Source organism: Lolium rigidum, chromosome 1 (assembly GCF_022539505.1).
Source record: "Lolium rigidum isolate FL_2022 chromosome 1, APGP_CSIRO_Lrig_0.1, whole genome shotgun sequence".
NCBI lineage: Eukaryota > Viridiplantae > Streptophyta > Magnoliopsida > Poales > Poaceae > Lolium > Lolium rigidum.
The window spans coordinates 325,716,512-325,728,918 of NC_061508.1; the positions used below are offsets into that span (position 1 = coordinate 325,716,512).

Consider the following 12,407-nt stretch of genomic DNA (forward strand, 5'->3'; position numbering starts at 1 on the left):
ATCAGTGCTCTACTTGGAAGATTTAGCTATATAGTTACATACTTTAAAGAACTTTATGCGAGCCATACCGGATGAGACGGCTAGAAATAGTTGCTCCCAAACTACTGCGTGATGATGAACAACTAAACAGTGACCTTTCTTATGCAGGAAACAAACACATGACGATGAGATTTCTTGGCGAGAATAAACACAAGATTGATGTTAGACTGCTCATAGTGGGAGTAACATAGCTAGTAACATCACACATCTCAAGGTATTTTGGTGACATGGCATGCGAATAAATGAAGAAAGAGAGTGAGGTGGTAACTAGCTATGTTACCATAACATCACACACCCCAAGGCAAAATGAGTCTACAACATAATAAATGACACAATGCATGACACCACGTATAAGTTACTACCCACTATGAAGGTAGTAACCTAGACTAGTAACATGGCATATGTTACTAGTCTAAGTTACTTCCCACTATGAGCAGCCTTATGCACATCTGGCCATCAACTGAATTTTTCCATTAGTTTTGGTTGGGGTGCGCCCACCGTTGCTGCAGTGCAAACGCAACGGCGACGCTCAGGACCTCCAGCAGCAAGCTACTTGACCGGCCCTCCCAAAAAAAATCATTTGATATCATGCCGGCCCAAGAGCCCACATATACCAGATATCAAATAAGAACAGATAGTACACCCACCGCTCAGGGCCCCTCACGGAAGGGTGACATCTGCTTGGTATGATTTTCTACCGTGTCCGTGCGTCCTAATTTATTGGTCGGTGAACCGCCTCCGTTCCGTTGCACGAGCGATGTGGGACTATTCGAACAACAGGTCGTAGCTGCCAGAGCCAAACCAGAGGCAGCGATGTAGGGCACGTACGAAACCTGGCTGTAGGGCCTCCTAGAAGCCCATCTAACAAGGTAACAGCCCACAGGCGTCCCTATTGATGGGGATTGATCAGTGCATGAAAAATCTCCGCTTTCCCAGGTTAACGCATGATGATTTTCTTGTCCCTCTAGCTCCCGCCAACTAAAGCTGACTAAGACTAGTCACAGTGGGAAATATCATACATTAGTACCAGCGAGAGTGGTATCATTGTGGGCTTTATGATACTAACCCCACAATGCATAGTATCACAAGATACTCCCTCCGTCCCAGTTCACAGGGTCTAATCTGAAAAAATATTTGTCCCATAACACCAACCCACTAAGGCCTGCATGCATTTAATTAGAAGTAGTACCTCTCTCTAATTACTCTCTCATTTCTCTTTCTCTTTTTTAAGCACCAATGCATGCACGCAGGGTGGAAAACCCAATGATTTTTCATGTGGGGTTGCGGTGCATGCAAGTCTATTAGCATTCCTACTACCTCCGTTTCAAGGAATAAGGCGCACACGTATCTCAATACGAACTTTGACCATAAAAGTTGAGCAATAAAATCTTAATTATATTATATATAATTAGCACCGTTGGATTCATATTGAAAAGTATTTTCTAATGATGCTAATTTCATTCAAAAAATCTTTATATATTTGAAGTAATTCTTGGTCAAACAAAAAGCACGTAAAACGAGGACGCCTTATTCCTTGAAATGGAGGTAGTATTAATTAGAGAGGACAACTGATTGGAGAGAGGTAAGTGCTTAGAAGATTTTTAGTATCCAATCAAATGCTACCTTGGTCACGGTGCAAATTCATGTGAGCCCTGTGAACCGGGACGGAGGGAGTAGTAGTATCATAGTATCATTATATTTAATGTTTTGTAGAATCTCAATGCAAATGTGTGTACATGATGTGTTTTCATTAAGTTTTCTTGTTTTACGTGCTATGATATGGTACATATTATGATACCACTCTCATCTCTCACCTCATTAATTGGTGTGTCACATCAGATTTTTGCCAACTTAGCATGCATGATACTACTTATCTCCCATTGTGGCTAGTCTAAAAGCATCTTTAGTGAAGTGACCCATCCAGTACTACCCTGTCTGAAACAATCTGTCCAGATAGATGGATAGGCCGCACACGTTTCAACGTCTCGATACAAATGGGGGTTGACAAACAGTGATGGAGCTAGAGAAGTGATGATCGGGGCGCACAATGGTGCCACAGCTGTGGTGACCCGGCATACCACTGCATGGTGTAGTATGCAAGTCTGATATAACACCAATGAAACACCGTTCCACTAGTATTATATCGCTCAGAGTGGTACAACAGAAACATATGCGGGTCCAAGGTATGTCTACGGAATTACATACGGACTCGGTTACATAAGATCAGCACAGCCTCCTACTTTACAATGAGGTAAATCTGCAAATAAACTCCGTAAGAACGACTCGTAGTCTAATTCTATCACGAACTCTATGTGTAGAGTATTTGACTAGCTATAGGGGCTATGAATAGATTCTAGCTAAATAGGAGCTAGGTTTAGGAAGCTAGTTCCCTTCTATGGCTAAACTAGGTTTTCTTCTTGTTGGATGTGATATTCGATTCTTCCGACAAGGTCTTGTCTCTTGAAGTAGTTGTTGACTCCTCGGCCTTCGAGTTACACCGTAGATCCTCCTTCGATGCCTTCATATCTAAGCAGGGATTTAAGAGTGGGATGAGTACGAGCGTACTCAACAAGTTCATTATAGGAAAGAGGTGTTTAATGCACTAGCTACGGCATTAGACCGAAAGTCTAATACCAATGCAGGTTTTCATAATCATTTCTTCAAAAGGTTGCTTTTATTCGAAGAACTATGTCCGTCAGCCTTCACCGGTTTACTAGAACTTCATGGAGCTCCTTTCCGGCGCGTTCGCAGCTCCATATCCCGGAACGAGGAGTGACAGGTCACGGTTCTTTACACTCGCAGAGGTGTGTTGCTTTACCCATAAGAGATCTTAACCTTGTTGCCAACCGAGCACGTTACCCGTCCACACTTCCTTTGGTGTGAGGCCCGGTATAAGGTCTAGCCAATCATGTTCCTCCGCTACCTCGAACACCCACCCTTTGTTGCATGCGCCGACCCCGGGTCCACGTCGGTCCCATTATTCCCGTAATTTCGTGGTGGACCCCGACCACGACAACGATGGCCGGGCTCTTACCATACACTCCTACGCCGGTGGCTGCAACCCATCATAGACCGCATTACCGTGGGGAATTAGAATGGGATCCCCACCCTCCGGTTGTTCCGCAAGACACAACTCGCTACGGCAAGCAATGCTTTACCGTGGGGAATTAGAATGGGATCCCCACCCTCCGGTTGTTCCGCCGTACACAATCGCTACGGTAAGCGCATCCGTTGATGAACGAGAGGTGGAAACACTTTTGACTACTCCGTCCCACTCCGGATCTTATGGTTAACACGGGTATTACGGCACAAGAATCATCGGCGACATTTGTTGTTTAATCCTAGATGGATATAAACCCGTGCAATGGAACCTCCACCATATCAACACAATCCATGGTTCCATTGCCCACCACATAGTCATATTCATAGTTATGAAAGTAGTGGTTTTGATTTTTATGCAATAGTGATAACCATAATACTTTGCAAGTAATTTGATAGAAATACTCAAATGGCATGAGCAAGTGATGAACTTGCCTTTCTTGACTCGCAAGATTATGCGGACAAGGTCTTCGATGCGTAATAACTCCAAATTCTGAAATAGCATCATCGTCCGGTAAGGACGATGTTTAAAAGATTGGCAAAGATGCAATAATGCATAAGTATGAGATGCAATCGCTCTAAGCGTGTCCTAACCCCGATGATTTAGGATTAGTGAGTTGTAATGATTAATTCGAGGTGTGTTGCATTTTTAGAGTGATTCACAGACAAGGTTCTTATTCAGGTTTGTGTGGTTTGAGAATCATAAGCAGATGGTACAATGCATAGTAATAATCATGCACACCCAGGAATAGTAGTCGTATAATAAGTAAAGAGCAGTTGTCCATTTTTAAGTTCTATAGTGCATGGTTGATGATTACTTATTATATATTTCAAAAGAATAACTTTTGAAGAACATATTCTTTAATAAATAACAAGTAAGATAATTAGGTTGAGGGTTCTATGGTTGACTATGGTTTAGTATAGTTGCTCGGAGTAAGTATTAGATGGATCCCAACAAAGTTGGATTCATCAACACCTAAGGCTTGTAAGGTTAAGATAAGCCTAGGTATCCTAAGCAAATCATTATACATGGTTGTTGTCAAGGTTGGTTTATCTTGCTAGTGATAGCTGGCTAGGGTTTATAGGTCCTTATAAGCGGTGGTTGGTGATGCTTCCCTATTTTCTTCAAAAGAATAACTTTTAAAGAACATACTTCTTAAATAATAAGAAGTATATCAATTAGGGTTGAAGTGATCTAGGTTTTACCGTTGGTTCTATTAAGTAAGGAGTAATTGACTCTGAATAGGATGGTTCATAATTATGAAGTATTTGTAGGGTTCAGTGGACTATGGTTATGTAATGATAAATATTGGGCCTATATGCTATTTGGGTTCATCACAATGGTGTGATGCTAAACATGGATGAATAAGGATGATGGTTTTGACAGTAGAAGCTAGGGTTTAAACTTGGTTGATCCTACTTGATCAACTAGGTTTAGTGATATGCATACATGGAATACTAAATTGCTAGTGATAGGGTTCTACATTTTATGTGGGCATAGGTATGTTCTTTAGTTGCTAATGGTGGCTCTATGATTTGAATTAAAGTACCATGATCACATGTTCTAACCTAGGGTAAGCAATTTAGGTTTCATATTGATTATTGGAACTAGGGTTTGGTGCATGGTTGAATTAGGGTTTTAGGGTTCCACATGAAATTATGATGTTGTAATCTTCATTCAATATGAAATTAGGGTTTTCTAATTATCATGTAATTCTATGATTAATAACTTCAATTTAAAGTTGAAGTTATTAATAACTTGGAAATAAAAATAATATTGAATTTGGCATTTTATTATTTTTAAACAATTAATAATTAGGTAATTATTAATTAGGGTTTAAATCTCTCTAATAAAGATTTAACAAATAATAAATAAAGAAGATTAATTTTAATGTTTTCTTTATTTATTTTCTGGTTTTTTATTTACTTTTGGAATTTTTTACTAATTATTGAATTTTAATTGAATTTAGCATTAAAATTAAAGGTTTAAATAACAAGTATAAAATAATTGAATTTTTGATTAAAAATAAATATTTCATTTTTATATTTTTATTGGATAGATTTTATTTTTAGGAACATTTTTATATCTCATTTTCATTTTTCTGAGTTAATATGAATTTTCTAAATTACTTCAAAGTTTCCGGAATTATGAGATTTAAATTTAAAACGAAATCTATTAGATGTACCCGGCAGTAACACACCCACAGCCTATGACCGGTGGGGTCCTGGCCAGGTCACATGCCACGTTAACTTTGACCGAGGTCAAAATCGACGAGGTGGCGTGGAGGCTCTCCGCCGGCGGGATGTCGGCGACGGCGCCGCCGTTCCGGCTCGCGCGGACACGGAACTATTTCTATTCGATCCAGTGAGTTAAAAGACGTCGAATGGTGGTCGCGCCGCCCGCTAATGACCACCGGAGCATGCTCGACGGCGAGGCACCGCGGCGGCGAACAGCAGGTCGACGGTGGCAAGGCGCTATGGTACGATCCAGGGCTCAATAGGATGCTTATGGGATGCGAAACCTCACCCCGATGCTTTCTAGCCGGTCGATGAGGTCGATCGAGGACGGTAGCGACGAGGCGGTCGCCATTTCCCTCGCAGCATCGCGAAAGGGAACGGCTTAATTCTTCCCCTCCGAGCTTCCTCGGCGTGCGGCTACACCGGATGAACGAGGACTTCGCGGTGCTCCTCCCGAGCTCATCCGGTGGTCTCCAAGGTGGTCGGGAACGGTGGTTTGCTAGGGCTGCCGACGGCTAGGGTTTCGGCCATGGCGACGAAAATTGAGCAGAGAGAGAGAAATGGAGGGCTCTTGCGCGCTTTATAGTTTCACCTGCCGTGCGCTGGCGGTCAACAACGGCGGCAATCGCGGACGTGGAGCTCGCCGCCGTGGCCGGCGCCCTCGCGTGCGTCGACGGTGGCCAAGACGAAGACGAAGACTTCGTCTCCGGCCTTATCCCCACGAAGGGGTACATGGGCTGGGTTGGGCCGTGGTACTCGGGTTGCCTCGTGGGCCACCGCTGGGCTGCTCGAGTGGACTCTCGCTGGGCTTCTTCGGCCGACAGGTCCGGTAAGTCCTTCTCCTCTCCTTTTCTATTTTCTTTTTATTTTCTCGTTTTCAATTTGCTCATTTGAATTCATATTTGAATTCCGTTTTGAATCTAATTTGTTTTCAAAATTTTCTTGCAGGTTTCTTATTATGTGAATTCAATTAAGAGGTAGTGTGATGTATTGCACCACACTCCAATATGAAGCAAGTATTTTACATTTGTTTACATGTCATGCTTGTTGGCTTATTAAAAATAAATAGGCATGAGCTTATATTCTTATTTTTAATTTTCTTTTTCCTTGTGGATTCAATTATTTGGATCATTATTGTTGATACTTTCAACTCAAAGTATTTTAAAGGTTGTGTTAAGACTTGGTTTCAATTTTAGGAATTGGTCACATGCACATAATTTTATGTGAGCACCAATGTATTAGGGTTTCATAGTATCTATGATAAACCACTTGTTAAGGTTAATACTTATCCTTATCTTTGAAAGTATATATGTAGGTATTGTTTCAATCATGGTTGATCTTGGTTACCAAGATAAATAGTTGATCACTTAACATATGGTCTTGACCATATATTGTAGCACAAGGTTTTTCTTATGTTCAAACATTGAGGCATAAGGTTTATCGATGTGCAATTCTAGGGTTCAAATGCTATTTACCTAATGACACATGGTTTGAATCTTAATTATGACTTAGGTTTGAGTTGTGATCACCCAAGTGATGCACAAATTTAGGTTTGAGTTCTATTTCTGGGTTATAGAGATGAAATGACACCATATTGCATGTGCTAGGTTATTTTCCCTAACCATGATAATATGGTTACTTGCTTTATATCTTATGTGCTTCTTTAATCACTAAGGATTTTAGAATTGGTTTTATTTTCTACCAATTGGCTTCTATTGTTAACCTCAATTTATCATTTAAATAACTACATTGGTTATAGTTCTTTTTATAGTTAACTTTGGTCATATGGATATATGGCTTCTCACCATATATAGTATAGAGTTTAACTCTAAGGTTTTCTTAGGTTGTTTAATTTAGGAAATATAGATATGGTAGGATTCTGATTGTGAGCACCAAGTGGTTCACAAGTAAGGGTTGGGATATAAGTCTAGGGTTGCTTACTAGTGATCTCCCAGTAATTTCATGTGGGAATGAGATCTACTTATCCTATTAGGGTTTATTCTCAATACCTCAAGTTCTTAGGGTTTATGATCATCACTAAATTAATAATGATCAAGGTTTGGCTTCCTAAGGATCTCTCATTAAATGGGGTTCTCACTTCCATGATCAAGTATTGTCTTGATCAGCCTAAGGTATAGTACTTATACTTTACTTTCATGGATGGGACTACTATGGTTGCCTCTAAAGTTTGTATCCCGGAGAATGCCCGAGATATTATGTTAGGGTTCTACTCAACAATGATGATATGATCATCTGGTCATAAGAATAGTTCTCTCTCTCAAATCCAGGTATTGCCTCATCTATTTTTAGTGTAACTCCATAGCTTGAGTTCTCTCATATAGGAATGGTTTATTCTAGGGTTTATGGTGTACCCCTATTATTTATTTAGGTTGCTGAGCTACGGATTCAATGGTCTAACTTTGTTGGATTAGTCCAACCCTTATTTCATTAATTCATGGATATAGTCTTATTCCACTTGGTATTTGGTTATCTCACCACTCCAAGATGAAATGGTTTACAACCCAATACTTTAGTTCAAAGATTGTCCTCTATTCATTAATAGGTAAAGCTAGAATTGATATGAATGGGCTCTCTCACTTGGGAAGGACTTTGAATAATATCCTAGGGTTTCTCTTTAAGATGATGATCTGAATACTTGGATGCATATCCAAGGTTTAGCTCAAGATTTGTTGCTTCTCTAATAATTATTGTAGAACTCTCATCTCTCTTGGTTTGATGTATACTAATATGGAATAGAGAAGGATATATATTTCTTAGTTGGATCTCTTTGTCTTGTTTCCAAGATTAAAGTAGGATGAATACCATGAGGTTCATGGTAGGATCAAGGATTAGTTTAAGACATGGAAAAGATAAGTCTAGAATGGTTTCTCCCTTTTATTGTTACTTGATTTGCAATTGAATAGGTGTTCATATGTTATGACAAGGATACCATATTATGATCTTTAATGGGATCAAGTAATTGATCCATGATTAATAAGTTATTATGTTGGTTTTAATTCCATTTGATCTAACCTTATAGATCAGATCATCTCTACCCAAAACCAGGTTTTAGCAAAGTCACATTGAGGTTTATAACACTTGACTTGATGATCTACTTCAATTCCACCAAGGTCGAGTGAAACTTCAGTTACTGTGACTGTTTTACTTTAAAGCGCGAAAATTCCCCGGATTTTCTATGCATGAATGCAATGCACACATCTGTGTTTCCTCTATTTTTGTAACCCCATTACCCGGGATATTACGAGTCTCTACCCCTTAAACTAAACTTCGTCCTCGAAGTTTGAACTCTCTCACGTTTCGGAGTGTGGATCCGACTTGTGCGTACTAAATCTTTTCTTGAACTCCATGGTGATCTTATCGGATATAATTGAATACATCCCTTGTCCAGATTCTTCCCGGAATCCATTAGTGTTTGACATCAAACAACTATTACTTCTTTTATTTTCATGATTTCCTCCAATATTATAAGCTTGTTTCCTTTCTCATTGAATATTCAATGATTGGGACTTATTCTTGTCCCGATAGTCTTAATTGAGGACTAATTGGATAACAATCTCCTATTTGATAAAATAGGTCTTTGTTTTTCCCTTACTACCAAAATTGCAAGTAATAGTGCTTAATAAGATACTAACCATGGAAATGGTCCTAATGTTTATTTCACGAAGAATGGATTAGACTCATTTAGTCTATCCAATCATGGTTTATAGTTGATACCTATAATTGTTTTGGTTTCTTTAGATTCCATGAAAGGAATCTTCCATGTAGTCTCTCGATTTCGGTATGGTCAAATCCCTTCGCCTTTAACCTCCTTGAGCTATATTTGGTATATAGTATTTTCTTCGTCCAACTTCTTTATGCTTAACTTACTTGAGCTTCCGTATTTCTGAGTAAATATTACTCACTTTCTCAAGTTTTAGTCCACTTCTTACTTCCTCGAGGTATGAACCTCGGCTTCTGGTCTGACATCCTTCTGAAAGTAGTGTTCAACAATCTTATGAAAATAAGATCGAACTTCCTCTCACCTCGTACCTTCTGCTTCTATGTAGCTTAAAGCATTGAGTTACTGTACACCAACTCAATCTTTACTCTACCCCTTAGAGTTTACTTATGTTCTTCGACTCCCTTTTCTTCCAACTATTGAGCTTATGATTTAGAATATTAGTCTGAGTCTAGCTTATGGGTTGTACTCTTCTAAGGTCTTACGAAGAATATCAGTGGTGTATCCACTCCATTGTGGACCTCCAATGTGAATCCTTCGACTAAATGTTTATAGATCATTGTTATTTGGCTGATAAGGTTTTATTTGTTCACAAACTTTTGTTACAAATAATTAAATCGTGGACTATTTGTAATACCAACCGATACCACTTGTGGTTATTATACCAATCGTGGCTATTTGATATCAAAAAAATGGATTCTATTATAGGTTCCGATCAACCGGACGAGACATCTTCTACTCCATCTCGCAGTATTGGTCTTATACCAGCTTGTGGCCTTCCGATATCGACTATGGTCTTCTTATGTCTGCTATGATTTTATATATCACCTTCCTTCATTCAGTGGTTTATTTTGCAAGAAAAACCACTAGCCGACACTATGAATATAGTATCCTAAGTGATTTCCCATGCATTCCCTTTTCCATAATGACTATGGTTCTACTTCTACTACTCCACGTCATCATATTTCTCACCTTCATGCTTCTTATGTACTAAAGTACTCCTCTCGTTGAGGTAAAGCATGAATGTTGATTAGTACTTCCTTCGAGTATTGTGGTTGCTTCCCACAACTTTACTTCCTTCTTCCGATGAACCTTCATCTTGTCTTCGAATCTTTAGAATTCGTCACTTCCTCGCACGAATACCATTGCCCTCTAGATCTATAGCATTAAGTAAGAACTTGATATTGCAACATGCATTTGCATATCAAAGTCAAACTTCATGTATGGATCTAGTCAATCAATGAAAATCCAATAAAATCCAAGAAGATTCAGACTTTGTGCTTTTATAATACACATCATCATAAGCCCGAATAAAATAGTTGAGTATGACATCTCTAAACATCAGGCTCGATGTGTAGTATATAACACCACATAAGATAGGTTTATATCGTGATACTTAGCACGAATATGTGGATTCTTCTATTTTGTCTCAACCTTTACCTTAATTGCACATTTGCAATGAGATAATCTTGAAACAAAGTGGTTTGGGATGGTTAAGGTTCACCTCATTTCCTTTGGAAGTTCAAGCTTAACTTCCATTTTGTTGAGGACTATTTAATGAGAGATATATGTCTAGGTTCTATCATTGCTACTCTAAACACATACTATGGAAATATAGCTCCTATACTTCCAAGTGTTTATATTATCATAAGACTATGGTCATGATGTGCTTGGCACACTTCCCATGGTTTTGGAGCACAAATCTAGCACTATTATTGAACACCTGACTTATTATTGTACTCCTATTAAGTATTAATGATGTTCTAGTACATCACATAATGAATCTCAAGTGAATTATATGTGATTACTATCTCTACTATGTATGTAGACATATTTTATTCCTATTTCTCTTCCTTACCACTCATGATTGACTCATCATGGTCTATACTACCTCAAATGACTCATAGTTATCACTCGCTATCAATTGTCTCCTAAGTTTGAATAATTTGCTTACCCATGATTATACCTGCTAATGGGATATCTTTTTATTTACCTATCTTCTTCAATTGGAATTATTCCTATTACAGGTCCGGATAACTCTTACTTAACCATATCATATGTTGGTACACATCTTCCAATAGGATATCTTCCTTATGGTTGTATCCTCTCTTTGGACTACCAAGTATTGTATACCAACTGCGATCTACTCATCTATGGTTTTAAGGACTTGATGATGTGCTACATGTTTGGGATTAGCTAACTACCTTTACTTATGAAGGATAGGTAGGAAATGTTGACTCAAGTGTGTCAGGATTATTCTCAAGTGAATATCCATCTCAAGTCATAAAAAGTATTTGGTTTACCTAGGACACTTCCTATAGACACTACCAATCCTATAGGTCTCCTTTAAAGGGTTTTAATCCTAAGGTCAAAGCATTTGCTCTGATACCAACTGTGGTGACCCGGCATACCACTGCATGGTGTAGTATGCAAGTCTGATATAACACCAATGAAACACCGTTCCACTAGTATTATATCGCTCAGAGTGGTACAACAGAAACATATGCGGGTCCAAGGTATGTCTACAGAATTACATACAGACTCAGTTACATAAGATCAGCACAGCCTCCTACTTTACAATGAGGTAAATCTGCAAATAAACTCCAGAAGAACGACTCGTAGTCTAATTCTATCACGAACTCTATGTGTAGAGTATTTGACTAGCTATAGGGGCTATGAATAGATTCTAGCTAAATAGGAGCTAGGTTTAGGAAGCTAGTTCCCTTCTATGGCTAAACTAGGTTTTCTTCTTGTTGGATGTGATATTCGATTCTTCCGACAAGGTCTTGTCTCTTGAAGTAGTTGTTGACTCCTCGGCCTTCGAGTTACACTCGTAGATCCTCCTTCGATGCCTTCATATCTAAGCGTGGGATTTAAGAGTGGGATGAGTACGAGCGTACTCAACAAGTTCATTATAGGAAAGAGGTGTTTAATGCACTAGCTACGGCATTAGACCAGAAAGTCTAATACCAATGCAGGTTTTCATAATCATTTCTTCAAAAGGTTGCTTTTATTCGGAAGAACTATGTCCGTCAGCCCTTCACCGGTTTACTAGAACTTCATGGAGCTCCTTTCCGGCCGCGTTCGCAGCTCCATATCCCGGAACGAGGAGTGACAGGTCACGGTTCTTTACACTCGCAGAGGTGTGTTGCTTTACCCATAAGAGATCTTAACCTTGTTGCCAACCGAGCACGTTACCCGTCCACACTTCCTTTGGTGTGAGGCCCGGTATAAGGTCTAGCCAATCATGTTCCTCCGCTACCTCGAACACCCACCCTTTGTTGCATGCGCC

The 12,407-nt window shown here is 39.3% G+C and overlaps 1 non-coding gene across 1 annotated transcript; it reads right to left on the reverse strand.

Moving 5' to 3' along the window:
- Positions 1–522: 522 nt before the first annotated feature.
- On the reverse strand, positions 523–711 carry LOC124685622. Its single transcript, XR_006997594.1, has one exon. It is a non-coding gene; the product is annotated as a U2 spliceosomal RNA (small nuclear RNA).
- Between the last annotated feature and the right edge of the window lie 11,696 nt (positions 712–12,407).